The 18,597-nt window shown below is 44.2% G+C and overlaps 1 protein-coding gene across 1 annotated transcript in view; it reads right to left on the bottom strand.

The window, feature by feature from the left end:
• The window catches only part of LOC122798558 (nitric oxide synthase, brain-like), a 638,878-nt gene that overhangs the window by 461,972 nt on the left and 158,309 nt on the right, over positions 1-18,597 (bottom strand). The gene's annotated exons all lie outside the window — the stretch shown is intronic.

Genomic DNA, 18,597 nt, shown 5'->3' with positions numbered 1-18,597 from the left:
GTGCAGGTATATTCTCACTGTGTCATTTAAAACTTGTTTTTCCATAAAATTAACAATAACTACTTTTGTGTAGTGGTAGTTATGCTCAGCACAAAAGTTAACTCAAACTTGATAGCAGTGCTGAACATAAAAAAAAAACCTTCTTTGCTATAACATTAATTAACTCTAATATACTGAATGGCTTTGCTTTTAATCCAGTGAATGTCTTGATGATGCTTGGTAATCTGTCTATGGGCACCAAATTTAACTCTGCAATTTGAAGGGACATAGTTTGACCCAGACGCTATGGTTTCAGCAGTAAGCTTTAGAAACTGGTGAGTGCCACATTAATACAGATGCCCCTGACAAAAAATAAAATACAATCAGTATTGCAGTTGTCGAAGAACACATTGGTTTGAAAGATAAAGTGAGACAGAGAAGAAATTGTGAAAACCTCTGTTTAGTGATGCAACCTTTTATATTTTACCTGACCCTGCATGTAAACAGCTGCAGTGTGGGTAGCATTCTGAACATCTGTTGCATGGATAATGCCAGGATAGTGGACATGTAGCAAATCAAATAATGAATGGTTATGCATGAGCACATTAACTTCAGTGAGTCATTCTTCTAAGATATTAAAACCAATGCAGTCCAAATGTTTCCTGCAAAACTCTCCCTTATTACATAGATAGCTAAGAAATTAACTATGACTGACTGTAAGATCTCAGCAAGATAGCTTGTGGTTAGAGTAAGTGATCTAACTGAAAAAAAGAATATTTTGGATAATAATGGCTACAAACGAGAAAACAAATACAATAATTAACATATACAGAAGACTCCAGGATGGGCAGAACTGAAGTAAGAAAAGAGGAAGAGGAAGATATCAACTGGGTCTGACAGTTGGCACGGGGGATTAAGGAGCTGTGTGACTGTGACTTAACCAGACAGCATTCCAGAGCTGAGTCTGAAAAAGGTCCATGAAGATCAGTTCTCCTAAGGTGTACCGCATCCAAAATGATATGACTGAGTACCTTCCAAAACATATAACAGGATTCCGCTACCACACCTTTCAATTGATCTGTGTCACCTGAGCAGAGTCTGTTATCCATCTGAAAAGGAGAAGAGGCATGAGGCGTGTTTCCAGCATGGCTGAATGATTAGACTACAGCTAGTTCTGAAGATCTCGTACCATAGTAGTGCTGATTATGAAGAGGTAACCCATCTGAGGGATCATGGGTTTTAGAGCTGGAAGGGTATCCACAGAATTCAAGAATTTAATGCCAGATGTCTAAACAAACATCTCCCGTCCCTAGAAGCTCTCTTCACTGTAGAGAATGCTGATTCTGTGCGGTCACTGAAACATGGTTTAAAACTGATGAGAGCACACCGATAGTGCAAGGATATAATGTCTTCTACACTACTACACAGACAGGCACTGATGGTGGAGGTGTCTTGATTTACATCAAAAACAAATATACCTCTAGGCTGGTCAAACAGGATAATGCACTTGAGGCGCTTCATGTTCAAATCACCATATTTAAAACCCACTACCACTTCCTTGCAAGCTATAGGTGCCCCTTAATGATCAGGGAAACCCATACCATGTATTTAAACTTACTGGAAACAATCACCATCCTACCCAGCACTATATTCATGGGTGACTTTAATTACCCCACTATTAACTGGGAATCCTATGCGACACCAAATGTACAGGCACAGAGATTCCTGGATTTTATAAACACAAACTCCCTGGACCAGATTATCAATACACCAACCAGGGGTGCAACCACACTGCATCTAGTCCTCACTAATATGGGAGAGTGCTGCATACCCCCTACTGTAATGTCTTCCCTGGTAAGGTTAGACCACAAAATGCTCTCCTTTGAAGTAAAAAGAAAACCTGGACACCCAGCTAAACCTTGAATATTCAGGAACTATTCTAAAGCTATCTTCCTGCTAAGTGCTAACCTAGCAAATTTCAAGCCCCCATAAACCCAGAGAATAATGCTGCCTATGTAGAACTGTTCACAGAAACCCTCTATAAGTATGTTAATAGCTGCATAGAGGCAGCTGTACCCAGCAGGAAGAAGTACAGAACTAACTCAGAAAACAAGCCACCCTGGTGGAATCACAAAATCAGTAGGCTGTATAACAGAAGGAAGTAAATTATGGCAAAAATTAGCACCCAGCAGGATAAAACCACTCTCATCAAACTAAACGAATAACTCAGAGGAAAAAATAGCCTCTATCAAAGCGAATTTTGAGGTAATTTTGGCCTCCCAGGCCAAGGACAGCTTCAAAGCATTCTTTAGCTATGTCCACAACCTCAAAGGATATACAAATTGTGTGCAGAACTCATTGTAAATGGAGCCACCTATACTGAGCCAGAAGATATAGCAAACCTACTGGCTGATAAATTCAGCTTCAACTTTACCCCTGTCTCTCCCTCAACCTTCCCTCAGGAAATATCACCAAATATAACTCCCTCTGCTATCACAAGGGAACAGGTCCTTAATGCTCTGTCTAAGGCCAAGAACACTGCATCAGTGGGCCCACACAATATCCCAGGTTATTCTAAAAAGCATGAAACATGACCTATCAGGTCCTTTGGAATTTCTGTTTAACTGTAGATGTAATGTGATCCTACCTCACCTACATTTATAACTGATGGGCTCAGAGCCAAGAATCAGCTCTGACTCGGCCGATACACTAGCATGAAGTCTCTCATTAGCTGGGCCAATCCTTTATCCCAGGATGCACCACGCCCAAACACCCAGATCTCGTTTGCTGCTCCTAGAGTAACAACGTGGTCTCAACTTGGCTCTGGCTAAGTACCCTTCTATTTTGGCCTTTTGGTCACTTTTTGGCAGTTAGCTTTAGAATATATACTCAGACAGCTATTTTAATAGCTATCTTGTTGTTAGTTCCATTGTGATTGACTGTGTTCATCTTTTTGAATTGTTATGGTAATCCCTTCTATTTGGCGGGCTAGACCCGTTTGAGTTAGAGAGCCTTTGCCCTATCTCTTGTAGAGCGTTTAAGTTAGAGCTCTTCCCCGCTTCCCTCCTTGTGTGTTTTGAGTGTGTTACAGTTAATATGTCTGGCAAAGAAAAGGAACGTAAGCCATCGGGCTTTAAAAAATGTTCAAAATGCAATTACAAGATGTCGTAGACAGATGGCCACGCCATCTGTGTTTATTGTCTAGGGGCTAAACACTTGCAAGAATCTTGCAGTGTTTGCCATGCTTTCTCTTCTCGTGTCCTACATGAGAGAAAAAATAAGCTTATCCTGAAGGGTCTGATCGAGGAAGCTTTGGCTTCTTCTCCCTCCTCAAAATTGAAACAAAAGAAGTCTTCGGCTCTGACAAGTCTGTCGGAGCCGCCTGCAAAAAGAGCTAAATCCGTGTCCCCTTCCTCGGCTCCACTGGCCTCGGAGCCGAAGGATAGAGGATCTAAATCTGGGTCTCCTTCCTCAGCTCCATTGGTTTTGGAGTCTCAGGATGAGAGATCAGCTACTCTGTCCCCTTCCTCAGCTCCACTGATTTCGGAGCCGCAGGATAGAAGGTCTAAATCTGGGTCTCCTTCTTCAGCTCCATTGGTCTCGGAGCCGCAGGAGAGTGTTTCTGCTCTGGGGTCGGTTTTGTCGGCTCCTGAACAGTCAGCGCCAAAAGGGGTCTCGGTTCTGGACGAGTCTGCTTCAGCTCCAATCCTTTTGGAGGTGATTCGGAGCCGGCCTTCTAGCCTTGTCTCGGAGCCGATAGAAAAAGTTTCTCGGCCCCCTTCTGTTTCCTCCAGGCTTTCAGATTCGGATGTAGATAGGGTGGCCCGGAGGCTCCTCCAGTCACCTGTCTTATCCAAATTATTTTCGGCTCCGGCCCAGTCGGCCCCGGAGCCAGCCCTTTCGATACTGTTTCTTCCTCCTCCGACAACCTTGGAGTCATCGAAGTCAGAGTTCGTAGAGTCGGGTGAAGTCCTTGAGTCTGTCCTGAGGCCCATTGCTAATCTGTCGGCACTGTCTTCAGCTCCAACCCTTTCTGTGCCTTCCAGAGGTTTTGGTTCTCAGGTGTCCTCAGCCGGGCCCAAGGGGGATTCATCGGGGCTTCTGGTTTCAGCCCCATGTCTCCCTCTTGGCACCTCGGCTAGGGGTACCCCGACACTTGTCATGGTCTTGGGGACGGGCCTCTCCTCAGATTCTGGTGGGCCAACCTTCGAGGCTATGAGGAGTGCGCTGGCCAAGTCTCTAGTGACTTCACCTGAATCTGTGACTCCTTCCCTAGACACAGCGACTAGAGCTTCTGGTGCTCCCCTGTCTTTTGACAGCGCAGCTCCTAGGCCTGAGGACTCCTCCTTGTGTGGTCCCCTGTTTTCCGAGGAGCCTTCAGAGTTCGTGCCTGAAGAGCCTACCAGGAAACAATTGTGCAAGAGGAAGCACATGGACTCCCCAGATGAGTCTGTCACCTTGGACACCGACCTCGGTGATGCGGAAGGGTCCCCTAAGTTGTCCTCTGACGATGTCTCATTCTCCAGTATCCTGGAGATCTTGAGACAGAGGGGTGACTGGCCATCCAAAACCCCTTCCACAGAGGAGCTGGTCTTCCTCAAGGCCTTCAGAGCCCAACCCTCCACCTCCTGGGTGTCTCCACCCTTCGATGAGTTACTGGACCTTATTTGTCAAAGGGTGTGGCAACACCCTGATTCTGTAGAGGCAGTTCCTTCTCACCCCAACAAGTTTTTATCCGCACCCCCTGGCAAGGAGTTTCTAACCAAGGGAGTTCTGGTTGATGCTATGGTGGTGGTGTCTGCCACCCAGCAAGATGTGGCAGAGGCATCTACTTCTATCCATCCTCCTAACAAGGAGTCAGGAGCATGGATAGGTATGGGAAGCATACCCTGACGTCAGCGACCTTTACCCTGCGGTCGCTAAATTATTTATGTCACTTTACGAGGCTCCAAAGGGATCTCATAAAGGAGTTGGGAGATACCCTGTCAGGTAACGTGCCTGAGGCATTGATGCAGTCTGTCAACGCCCAGCTGTCTACCCACTCCTCCATTGTTAACTCGTCCATGAGGCTCATATCGTATGCAGCCTTAGGGGCGGGTAGGGCAGTGAGTTTGGGCGTAGCCCTTAGAAGGCAAGCCTGGATGCGCTTGTGTCAATTTGCGGAGGCATTCAAGTCTTCCTTCGCCGACCCTCCATTCGATGCGTCCACTCTCTTCGGACCCAAGGTGAAAGACACACTCACTAGATGTGAGCAGGAGGGTAAGGCTTTGTCTGCCGTTGGGGCCCATTTTTCACTTCTCTCAAGACCTTATCCCAAGGCTCAGAGAGGAGGAAAGATGTGGTTCAGAAAGTCCCAAAAGTCTTTCCCTGCCCATCAGAGTGACCCACCTTTCAGAGGCAGAGGGGGAGGGAATTATTCTGGAAGATGTCGCCCTAGAGGCGGCGGAGGCCCCCGCAACTCAGGAGACCGTGAATCCTTTTGTGGTTCTTCCTTTCAGCGTCCTTGAGGGACTACCCGACTGTGCGTCTCTGGAGCCAGTTGGGGGTCGATTCTTGACGCATTCAAGGGCCTGGGATTCCATCACTCAGGATCAGTGGGTGCTTTGTATCATCGCCGGAGGTTACACCATCCCCTTTATCCATCCCCCTCCGCCGTGAAGGAAAATCCCGGATGTGCCACCCAGTCAACGGGAATCAAGCAGCCATAGAGGTCGCAAAGCTGCTCGGAAAGGGAGTCATCCAGCCAGTCCCCACAGACCAAACCGGATTAGGAACTTACTCAAAGTTATTTAGGTGCCAGAAAGAACAGGGGACTTGAGACCCATTCTGGATCTCAGCCACCTAAACCACTTCGTAAAGAAGTCCAAGTTACAGATGGTCACGTTGCAATCCATTTTCCCATTGCTGGAAAAAGGAGTATGGATGTGCTCCATTGATCTCAAGGATGCCTATTATCACATCAAGGTAAACAGGGCGTCCAAGATACATTTACGCTTCCGCCTAGGAGCCAGTCACTTCCAGTTCCGGGCCCTGCCCTTTGGTCTCACCACAGCCCCCAGGGTGTTTACCAAATGTCTGGCAGTGGTGACAGCTCACCTGAGATGTCTGGGATTCCAGGTTTTTCCGTATCTAGACGACTGGCTCCTTACCGCCCCCACCAGGCATCTTCTTATTCAAGCCATGAGTGCTACCATCGAGTTGGGACATCTATTAGGAATTACATTCAACTGGGAAAAGTCTGTATTGCTGCCATCACAGCGTGTTGCCTTTATAGGCACAGAGCTAGACTCTGTAGAGATGCGAGCATTCCTTCCAACAGAGAGGATAAAGATACTACAGGACCAAGTCCTAGCCTTACTACCCCAAAGGAAAGCCCCAGCCAGGATGGTCCTTCAGCTTTTGGGGTCGATGGCAGCTGCCATTCTTCTGGTCCCTCTGGCAAGACTGCACATGCGAATTCTCCAATGGCTCCTGTCGACCCAGTGGTCATACCAAGATCTGCCATTGTCCTACCCGATTCTCATCATGGAAACGTGCTGGCGAGATCTTTGTTGGGGGCTCCTCTCCTCCAACCTGAACCAGGGGAGACTCTTCTGCCCCCCTCCCCCATTGCCACAGTGACTGCGGACACCTCCCAGATAGGGTGGGGGGGCATTATCTGGGCAGAATGGTTCAAGGCACGTGGCAGAATCACGAAACCCACTTACATATCAATGTTCTGGGAATGAGGGCTGTGCTTTTAACGTTGCAGGCACTTCACATCTCTCTTCCCAAGGGTACCATCGCAATCTTCTAAGACAATATGGCGGTAGTATGGTACCTGAACAAGCAGGGAGGAACCAGGTCTTATCCTTTTTGTAGAGAAGGCATGAGAGTTTGGAACTGGGCGATCACTTCCCAGAGATTTCTAGTGGCAACGCACATTCTGGGGGAGACGTACCTCCCTGGACTACATGAAAAGAAACATAGAGGAGCTCTCTGATTATGTAGCCCAGGCAGGTATGACCCTAACCCTGAGCAGTATCCTTCCTTCACCAAGAATGATGCCACAATATAGAGACAAGATGATCAGCTTTAACAATTGGCTTAATGTCTGGTGTCATTCAAAGGGGATCCAGTGTCTGTCTGCCTGGGATGACATGCTTGACAAGCCACGCTGCTTCACAAGGGACGGCTTGCACCTGTCACCCCTGGGATTCCGGATATTGGCTAAGGCTCTTGCCACCCCCATAGTGCCTTTTTAGGCAAGGCTCAAATTCTAAACCTACCACCCTAGAAAACAAAAATGGGAAGAAACTGAGGGTAATGCTGCTCAATGCCAGAAGTCTAAATCTCAAAATGCATGCACTCGAGGCCCTTCTCAGTATGGAGAACATCGATGTCTGTGCTGTAACTGAAACCTGGTTCAAGGCTCCTGAGAGCACCCCGGCACTATTAGGTTTTACCTCATATCATGCGTTCCGGCCCCAAAACCCGGACCACACCACAAAAGGAGGGTTTGTATCCATATTCATAAAGGATACTCACACCTCCAGGTTGGTGGCAACGCCGCAAGCTCGGAAACCATCCAGGTGCAACTAACCATAGGCAAAACTGCTCTACAAATTGTAGCATGCTACAGGCCACCCTCTCAAACTCAGGAACCCCACACAGCCTTCCTGAAGACACTGGAGGGTATAAATGTATCTCCAAACACCATCATATTGGGTGACTTCAACTACCCGAATATAGACTGGGAACATTACTCAAGCCCTAACTTTCTAGCCCAACGGTTCCTGGAGTTCATAAATTCAAATGCCATGGAACAGCTAGTCACTGTTCCCACGAGAGGAGAAAATATACTAGACCTCATTGTCACAAACATGGGGACAAAATGCTCCACACGGAAGTATATCCCTCATTGGTGAGATCTGATCATAAACTAATCTCACTGGAAATCCACATCCCCCACCCCAAGCAAAAGCCCATAGTGAAGAACTTCTCTAAAGCAAACTTCACACTACTCAAGACTGGTGTGGTATCCTTCCAGGCCCCTGAGTCAGAGGAAACGACAACCCAAGCTGGAAGCCCTTACAAATGCCTTCTATGAACACCTCCAGGACTGCATGAATCAGGCAATCCCAAATAAAATCAAGACTCTTTCCACAAAGGGCAAACATCCAGTCTGGTGGACCCCATCCATTAACAAACTTTACAATAAGAGGAGAAAGCTATTACATGATAGAACAAAATCCATAAAGGAAGTCACCCCTGATCATTATTAGTAAAAAATACGAGCACTCATAAAATCAACTAAGGCCAATTTTGAGAGAAAAATTGCCATGGATTCAAGGACAATCATAAGGCCTTTTTCAGCTATGTTAGGAACCTGGGTGGAAACTCCCAGATATGCTCAGAATTAGTCCAAAATGATACAAAATCACTGAAACCACAGACATTGCCAACATACTGGCAGACAGGTTCAGTGCAAACTTCACCTCTCCCCTAAAGGAGAGATAACTATCCCAGCCGAGTGTAGCCTCCCGGACATCTCAAATGCGCAGGTGAAAGCTGCTCTCTCTAAAGCTAAAACACAGCATCAATGGGACCGGATGGTGTCCCCGGCTGTGTGCTAAATGAGGAATTAAACCCACACATAAGGCAGCTGTTTAATCTCAGCCTTACCACAGGATACGTGCCCAAGAAGTGGCGTACGGCAACTGTGGTCCCACTCCACAAAGGCGGTGCCTCTACGGACCCTGGTAATTAAAGCCCCATAAGCTTAACAAGTCTAGTCTGCAAAGCTATGGAGAGGATCATAATGGAGCTCATAAACAAAGATATAGGGGACTTGCAGACATTGGACCTGACCCAGTTTGGCTTTGTCAAGGGAAGATCATGCCTTTTGAACTTGGTTGACTTCTTCGAAACAGTCACCAAGGCCATTGATGAGGGAAAGGCAGTCCATACAGCCTACCTTGACCTTGCAAGGCTTCGACACAATACCCCACTCGGGTATTGTAGAAAAACTTACCAGCTTAAATGTAAACCCATATGTCACAAGATGGGTTGCAAACTGGCTTAAGGACAGAACCCACAGGGTTAGAGTTGCTGGCGCTGTGTCAGACTCCAAGCCGGTCACAAGTGGTGTCCCACAGGGCTCGGTCCTTGGCCCCTATTGTTTGGCATCTACTTCTCAGAAGTACAGGCCAACATGGGAGGACTTTGGCTGACAAAGTTTGCAGACGACTGCAAACTGGGCCATAGTGGAAAGTGCATCGGACACGGATATCCTTCAGAAGGGACTCACGGAAACAGATAGCTGGTGCCAGAGCCATGGCCGGAAGTTAAGCCAAAAATGTATAGTCATAGGAAAAACAAGGTAACCCCAAGCTACCATATAGGTGGCAATCCACTAAGCACAGAAGAGGTTATCAGGGACCTGGGGACCCAGGTTGACAGTGGCCTTTCTTTTGACACTCACATTGCTAAAGTGGTTAGAAAGACCTTCTACATTGCCCACCTGATCATGAAGGGATTCACATCCAGATCTAGTGAGGTCATTGTTCCCCTGTACTCTTCACTTATCAGACCAATGATCGAGTACAATGCCCCATTGGATGTATCTCACCCGACATCTGCAGCAATTGGAGAGACCCCAAAAGTTCCTCACCAAAAGGATAAAGGGACTCCAAAATCTGTCATATGCTGCCAGATTGAAGAAACTCCAGCTCTATTCAGTCGATACGGTCTGCTCAGAGGTGACATGTGCCTGACATACAAGGCCATGTCCAACCCGAATTAATGGACATGCTCCACCTCAAAAATCCAAATCCACCAAAACCACTAGAGCAAGCGACTTAAACCTTAGCACGGATATAAATAGGGCGTGCTGGAGGGATAGATTTATCACTCAGAGACTCCCTATGCTGTGGAATAAAATCCTGGTCCATGTGAGGCAGAGCACCTCGCTGACTCTGTTCAAGAGAAATCTAGACCTGTGGATGGGAGATCGTAGGTTTACCCCAGGAATCAACTCTGTGTCACTGCTGGACAGAGGCACAACAAACTAATGGGCACAGTATTTTTTCATATAAGGGGTGGCGTAAGCCACAATAATTTGGGCTAGGCTTATAAATGCCTTAGGGCAGATAGCCTAGTATAAACCTATGAACCTATGAACCTATGATAGCAGACAGGCTGAGCAGAGTTATTCTGATGCCTCACGAGTGGTCCCTGAACGACCAAGTAGCAGCTCGGATCTTCTCCAGGTGGGGGTTTCCCTGTTGTGACCTTTTCGCCAGCCCCTGGAATGCAAAGTGCAGCAATTTCTTCTCCCTGATTCCCCCCCAGGGGGAGTCACCCAGGGACGCTCTAGTCCACATTTGGCCCTCCGGTCTGCTCTATGCCTTTCCTCTGGTCCCACTACTGCCAAAGGTGATTCAGAAGATGATCTGCTTGGGAAGCAGCATGATTTTGATCGCACCACACTGGCCCCGCCAAGTTTGTTTTCCCTTCCTTCGGAAGTATGCAGTGAAGGATCCTTGGATTCTGGACCCATCTCCAGACCTCCTGACTCTTCAGTCGGGTCAGGCCCATCCATCACTGCGAACTCTCAAGCTAATGTCTTGGCTGCTCCACTTCTGACCTTAGTCAGACAGCATATCCTTTCGCCTGAGGTGGTCCAAATTCTGTCTTCTTCTCACAGAGCTTCCACTAAGGAGATATATTCTAATAAATTGAAAAGGTTTGCCATTTGGGCTCAGAGGCACAACATTGACCCTCTGACAACCCAGGTGTCGCAGTATTAGATTTTTTGACAACTCTTTTTAGATAGGGTTCCACTGTCTCCACGCTTAAAGTCCAATTGGCAGCAATTTCTAATTATCATGTTGCCTTTGAGCCTTCACTCATGAGTCAGAAGTTGTGTAAGGCCTTTCTTAAGGGAGCTTGGTTGCTTTGCCCCCCGGTGTTGCAACCTGTTTTGCCATGGGATTTGAATTTAGTTTTAGGAGCCTTGACGTCTCATCCCTTCGAGCCTGTGGCCACTTGTGAGCAAAAGTTCTTGTCTTGGAAGACTGCCTTCTTGGCAGCTATTACTTTAGCCAGAAGGGTTTCGGAGCTTCAAGCCCTTTCTGTTATGCCCCCTTATCTGATCTTTCACAAGGATAGAGTATCTCTAAGACTAAACCCGTCATTTCTTCCGAAGGTTTCTTCTGCTCTTTGTCTGCAGCAATCTATAGAGCTACCAATTTTCTTTCCAAAATTTTCCAACAAAGCAGAATACAGACTTCATCAGTTGGATGTGCATAGAGAACTGAGGTTTTACTTGGATAGGACACAGCAGCAGAGGAAATCAGACCAGCTGTTTGTGGCCTTTGCGATAACAGGATTGGCAAAGCAGTAACTAAGACCACTATCTCTAGGTGGATTAGGGATTGTGTTTCATTTATTTATGCATCAACAGGAAGGGACCTTCCATTTCCAGTTAGAGCGCATTCTACTAGGGCTATGGCAACTTCAGTGGCCTTCCACACTAGACTGTCGGTGGATGAGATATGTGCAGCAGCCACTTGGGCTTCTCCACATACTTTTATTTCTCATTACAAACTGGACGTGGCCTCTAGAGGTCGGGCGTCCTTTGGTTCCACAGTGCTCAGGAGTGTTTTCCATTGAGCCTCCCAGGATCTAGGTGCTAGGGATGCTGTCCCATCAGTCATGAATGTAGGCGAGATAGGATCGCATTACATCTTTTAGTTATGTACTTACCATAACGATAGATGTATGTGATCCATCTCGCCTACATTCTTACGTACCCACCCTCCTTCCCCCTACCTGTTGGATCTGGAGGAAACACTGTTGTGCAGTCGGATTGGTACATGTGGATGAGTTGTTGTGGGGCAAACAAGATTTGGGGGTTTGGGCATGGTGCATCCTAGCCCATCAGTTATGAATGTAGGCGAGATGGATCACATACATCTATCGTTATGGTAAGTACATAACTAAAAGTTTGGTTTTGTCAAAGGCAGGTCATGCCTATTCAACCTGGTGGACTTCTTTGAGAAGGTCACCAAAGCAATGTATGAGGGCAAAATGGTTCATACTGCCTACCTTGACCTGGCCAAGGCATTTGGCACAATGCTTCACTCGGGCATTGTTGACAAACTCAAGAGGTTAGGTACAAGCCCATATGTCACACGGTGGATAGCCAACTGTCTCACAGACAGGACCCAGGAAGTTAGAATGGGGAGTCCACCTCTACATAGAGGCCAGTCACAAGTGGAGTCCTTCAGGGATCAGTCCTTGACCGTTCCTTTTTGGCATTTATTTCTCTGAAGTCAAGGCCAATTTCAATGGTCTCTGTTTGACTAAATTTTCAGATGATATGCCGGCACAGTAGTGCAGTGGTAGCATTGTTGCCTCACAGCAAGAGGTTTTCCAGTTCTATTCTCGGCTGGGGTGCCTTCTGTGCAGAGTCTGCATGTCCTCCCTGCATTCATGTGGGTTTCCTCCAGGTGCTCTGGTTTCCTCCCACATTACAAAGACATGCATTTGGAGCATTTCTTCCCGGGCCTCTGCTGAAAATTGGCTCGTTCCAAGTTGGACTTTCCCTGTTAAAAAATGTTAAATAAATAAATAAATTATTGTAAAGTAAGAGCTGTCATTGAACAAAAAATAGGAAATTCAGTGCCCAAAATACAGCAAACAAGTAAACCAGACCCAAAGGCACTGCCGAACACCAGGGAATGAATGAAACAAATTGTCCTTAGAAGAAGTTTATTAAATCTCACATAAAACACTCAAAAGACATTAAACACTTAACTGTTTCACCACGTTTTTCATCCCTAATCCACGGACTTCCTCTGGTGAATAATACAAAGACACAATACTTGACAATAAATACACTCTCCCTCCCCCATTAACTAATCATTTACAACAAGTAATTAAATCAGATAAAAGGGTTTTGTTAGATGAGTAAAGGAAGAATAAACACATCAGAGTTATGAAACCCAATAAGGGGGGTGGGTTAGTACTGATGGACACTATTATATATGTAGGTAAAATGTTCACTGTCCTACGTGATGGAAATAAGTACTCCAGGCTTTCTACAAAAGAAGTCAGTATGGCCTATCACAAGACCTACTTCAAGTTGAAAGATCTCCTACAGTGAGTGTTTGACTGTAATACATTTAACTATTTGTGGATTGAGAAACCCCTTATTTCATCCATCTTTGGGATCCCCAAGATCCACAAAAGCTCTGTGGATCCCCCCTTAGGGATACAACAGTTCTAAACCTTTTTTGTTGGCCAGATTTCTTGATGACAAAAACCCAACACTCTCATACTAGGAGACTTCAACTTCCCCTCCATCAACTGGGAAAACTACTCAAGCACCAATGCACTGGCCCAACGCTTCCTGGAATTCATCAGTTCTAATGCCCTTAACCAGCTCATTATTACCCCCTACTAGAGGAAGCAATGTCCTTGACCTGGTTATTACTAACATGGGCAACCATTGCTCTACACCAATAGTCAATTTCTCCCTGGTTACATCCGACCACATACTAATCACCATGGAAATCCACATCTCACCCACACCCCCCACAAACGTATCCACCATAAACACTTGTCCAAAACTGACTTTAGACTCCTAAAAACAGAGGTGGCTAACTTAATGGCACCCATGCCAATGGAAAATAGATGCATGACTCCAAATCATACACCAATGTGTGCTCTGTTCCGTCACAGCCTCACCTCAGGCTTTATCTCTAATGAATGGCACACTGCTAGTCATCCCTCTCCATAAAGGAAGAGCGACTACAGACCCTGGAAATTATCTCCCCATTAATGAGTCTGATATGTAAGGCTATGAAGCGCATCATCATGGACCTAATTAACAAGGATATAATGATTCTCCAAACTCTAGATCCCACACAGTTTGGTTTTGTGAAAGGTAGATCATGCCTGCTCAACCTAGTTGACTTCTTTGAGTCAGTCACCAGAGCGGTGGATGAAGGTAAGGCAGTTCATACAGCCTACCTCGATCTGGCCAAGGCCTTTGATACTATTTCTCACTCAGGAATTATTGATAAGCTCATCAAACTAGGCATTAATCCCTATATTGTTAGGTGGGTTGCAAACTGGCTCACAGATAGGACACACATTGTGAAAGTAGTGGACTCCAAGTCAGACTGCCGACCAGTTACGAGTGGAGTCCTACAGGGATCGGTCCTGGGTCTTCTCCTGTTTGGCATCTACTTCTCAGAAGTCCAGGCCAACACGGAGGTACTCTGGCTGACCAAATTTGCAGACGACTGCAAGTTGGGAGCCATTATTAACTCCCCAAGTGATGCAGACATCCTACAGAAAGGCCTCACTGAGACCAATGATTGGTGTCGAAACCATGGCCTTAAGCTTAATGCCAAAAAATGTGGTTCATCCCCTTTGGAAAAAACTCAGTTCCCACTAATTACCAAATCAGTGGGAGCCCACTGAACACTGAAGGTGTTATAAGAGATCTGGGGATACAGTTTGACAGCAACCTCTCTTTCGACCACCACATTGCCACTGTGGTCAGAAAGTTCTTCTGTGTGGCACATCTCATTACCAAGGGTTTTGCATCCAGGAAGAAAGAGGTCATCATTTCTCTCTACTCTTCCCATATTAGACCAATCACAGAGTATAATGCTTCATTTGGCATGTACCTTACTAGACATCTGCAACAGCTGGAGAGGCCACAAAAGTACCTCACAAAGAGGATCCTAGGCCTTAAACACATGTCCTACACAAACAGACTAAAAAAACTCCAGCTATTCTCTGTCTTATATCATCTACTAAGAGGCGATCTCTGCTTGACTTAGAAAGTCATGTCTGACCCAGCTCTGTTAGAAATACTATATCTAAAGAAATCCCAATCCCTCCACACCACACACTCCAGAGACCTCAACCTCATTACCACAATCAGCAGAACATGCTGGAGGGATACGTTCATAACCCAGAGACTGCCCATGCTCTGGAATAGACTTCCCATACATGTCAAGCAGAGCACCTCACTAACCCTCTTCAATCTTGATGAGTTGATGGGAAATAGAAAGTTCACCCCGGGATCACTCCAGTGGCTGTACTTGGTAGAGCCACTGGGAAATAACGACGGATGGCACAATGCCAGGACACTTCTATGGGCTAGGCTTGTAAAGGCTCCAGGGCCATTAGCCTAATACACACCTATAAACCTATGAAGGAAGTTTGGTGTGAACAGAAAGGGATCTTACAAGATTCCTGGGATTTTCTTAGATGTGTTAAGCCTGATTTATTTAAAGAAGATTTGAGATTTAAGATAATTGGCATAGACCTCTTACTGTTATCCCATATGGGATAGGGTTAAAATGGTTTGAGGAAGCTTTAATTAGGAAGAGTGATTTTACTAATAATGAGATTAAAATGTTTGTTACACTTATGGAATTAGTTTTAAAGAACAATTTCTTACATTTTGAAGGTGAATTGGCTTTTTTCAGCAAGAGAGTGGGGTAGCTATGGGGGCAAGTTGTACCCCCACTTTCACAAATATTGTACTGTCCATTTGGGAACATAATTTCATTTTTAATTCAAAATATTCCAAGTACTGGAACTTATACAAACATTACTCGGATGACATATGCATTTTTGGAGTGTGACCAGAAAATATACTTATGGAGTTCCTTGAATATATTAGCAGCACAACATAATTTTTATATTTTACATACGCATTTCCAAAAATGATATGAATTAATTAGATTTTTTTTTTTTACAGGAAAACCTTGACCTACATGTATTTAAATATACGATTTATTGCAAAGAGACTTTTTAAAATTTCTACCTACATTTAACAGTGCTCATCCATTTAAGCAAAAAAGATGCATTGTTAAGGGACAATCTATTTGAATCTCCAGAAAGTTTTCTGGAGTAGAGGATTTTTTGTATGAATGTGCTAACCTCCAGAAGATGTTTTTTAGAAAGAAATTACCCCCTTAAGCTGGTAGAGTAAGTCATCCAGGAGGTGAAGGAAGGGAGAAAGGGGAGATTTGCCCCGATCTTAGGCTAAGAGGTTGACAGATTTATTGGTAACAAACACCCTAGTTTAGCTATAGAAAAAGAAGGAAATTACAACAATGCTTTTGTTATGAACTACAATTATGACATACTACTTATTAAAGAGGTTATCACTACGATTGGAGAAAATTCGCTAGTTTCTCAGACCCAGAACATATTTTTAAGGAACCGTTAAGATTCATGTTCAGAAAAGGGCAGAATATTAAGGAATGGCTAGAATATTATAAGAACCCTATTAAAAAGGAGGGTGGTTAGAAGTAGGTACATAAAAGTATGGAGCCTGTGCTCAATGCATATATATTTTGAACAAGGAATCTCTATATGTTGCTAGTAGAAATAAACACATTGAAGCTAATACTCATTATAATTGCAGTAGTCAGGGAGTGACATATTTAGCTCTCTGAAGAAATTGTCACACTTTTTATGTTTGCAAGACAGAAAGCAAGTTAAAAAAGAGGATTTATGAACGTGTGCATGATATTAAAAACAAGGACGAGAGAAATGCGTTATACACTGTGTGTAATCAGGCCAGTTTTGCTCTTTTTGTAATAGAGGAAATTGTAAGGCCCTAAGTGGGGGGGCCTTGGCACACAAGTGCTGAATATATGGAGATTTACTGGCAGTTTATTTTGGAAGCTACTAGACTACCAGGTTTAATGAGAATATATCCTTTACCCCTGTTTTAAAATTTAGAGCTACCAGGTTATAAATTGTATTATTCATCTATGAGTTCATATTGTTTAATAATTTAATATTTTATTATATAGGAAGGATGAATTTTTAGGGAAGTGTGTTTTGTAAATAATGCGTTTTTGATATTTAAATTAGTATATTCATTTTTTTATTTTTTCATTTTTTTATTTTAGTCTGCCATTATTTGTTTGACCATTTGGTGGTGCTATTACATAAATTTATCAGAGAGTTGCTTTTTGACTAAAATAGGCATTTTTTATTACTTTTTATTACCTCCATTTTTATTAGAGAATTTTAATACATTTTATATTTTTATATTTATATTCATTGTTTATTTATTCGTATTTGTAGGTTTGATGCATAATGCATTCTATAAGGGTTTTAGTTGATACTTTTGGCGTAGTGGCTATCTGCTGTTGATTTTTATGATAGATAGGATTTTTTGCCAAACCATATATACATTTGTTTCATACATTCTACATATTATTAGTTTTATTACTTTGGTTGAGTATTTAATTATTTGATTGAATTACTTGTTTTAAATGATTGGTTAATAGGGAGAAGGAGAGTGCATTTATTGTCAAGTATCTGAGGAAGTCCATGGATTAAGGATTAAAAGTGTGGTGAAACAGCTAAGTGTTCTGAGGAAGTCCGTGGATTAAGGATTAAAAGTGTGGTGAAACAGCTAAGTGTTTAATCTATTTTGAGTGTTTTGTGTGATATTTAATAAACTTATTCTCAGGACAATTTGTTTAATTCATTCCCTGGTATTCATCAGTGTCTTTGGTTCTGTTTTACTTGTTAGCTGTCATTGAATCTCACACTGACAAAAAATGTTTTACAGAAAAGGCTGACATAGACAAACAAGTAGTGACTGAGCCATGGACTAAAACGAAATGCCAAGAAATGCATAATAGTATCCTTCAGGAAGTCATCCACCCCTGGTAACTATCATAATGACAACACGCCACTTAGAGCTGATACAGTAGTCAGGGACTTAGGGACACACATAGACAGTAATCTAGCCTTTGACCATCACGTGACTACAGTAGTGAGGAAATCATTCTCTGTTGTGCAACGTATAAACAAAGGTATGACATCTAGGTCCAAGGAAGTCATTGTTCCACTGTACTCAGCATTCATCAAAACTATCATTGAGTACAATGCCCTCTTTGGTATGTACCTAACCCGGCATATCCAACACTTGGAACGTCCACAGAGGTTCCTCACTAAATGAATACAGGAAAATGAATACAGGGCAGACCACCTCAAGGCCCTATCCCTGTATTCTGTCTCCTACAGGCTTTTGAGGGGAGATCTATGCTTGGCATACAGGGCATTGTCAGAGCCCACTCTGATATACTTCCCGCATATCCACAAAACAAACAGCACCAGAATTACCCATTCTAAAGACTTAAACCTTGCCTATGATATAAATAGGACCTGCTAGAGAGACAGCTATGTATCCCAGAGACTGCCCTATCTCTAGAACAGGCTTCACATCCATGTGAAGGAGAGTTCCTCCCTCATCCAATTCAAGTGTAACTTGGACAGCTCAATTAAGAACAGGAAATTCATCCCTGGTTTGGCACCTATGTCTCTAATGGACACATGCAACCTGTAAATTGTTCATCTCCCAGGCCCTTGCTTGTAAATGTTTCATCTTCCAAGCCCCTGCTTACACTTATCAAAGGTATCAGAACTTGTCAGAGATTTGGGATGTATGCCTAGGCTTAAAAAGGTCCCTGTGGTTATTAGCCTAGTAAATACCTATGAACCTAAACCTTCTTCCCTAAAGGAGAAGAAATGAGAACATTCTAGCAGTGAGTCTAGTATGAGAAAATATGAACTTTAAGG

Source organism: Protopterus annectens, chromosome 3.part1 (assembly GCF_019279795.1).
Source record: "Protopterus annectens isolate FY-2018-M chromosome 3.part1, PAN1.0, whole genome shotgun sequence".
Taxonomy (NCBI): Eukaryota; Metazoa; Chordata; order Ceratodontiformes; family Protopteridae; genus Protopterus; species Protopterus annectens.
Note: the sequence above shows the minus strand (reverse complement) of the source record. Positions and strands in the feature narration are given on the sequence as shown.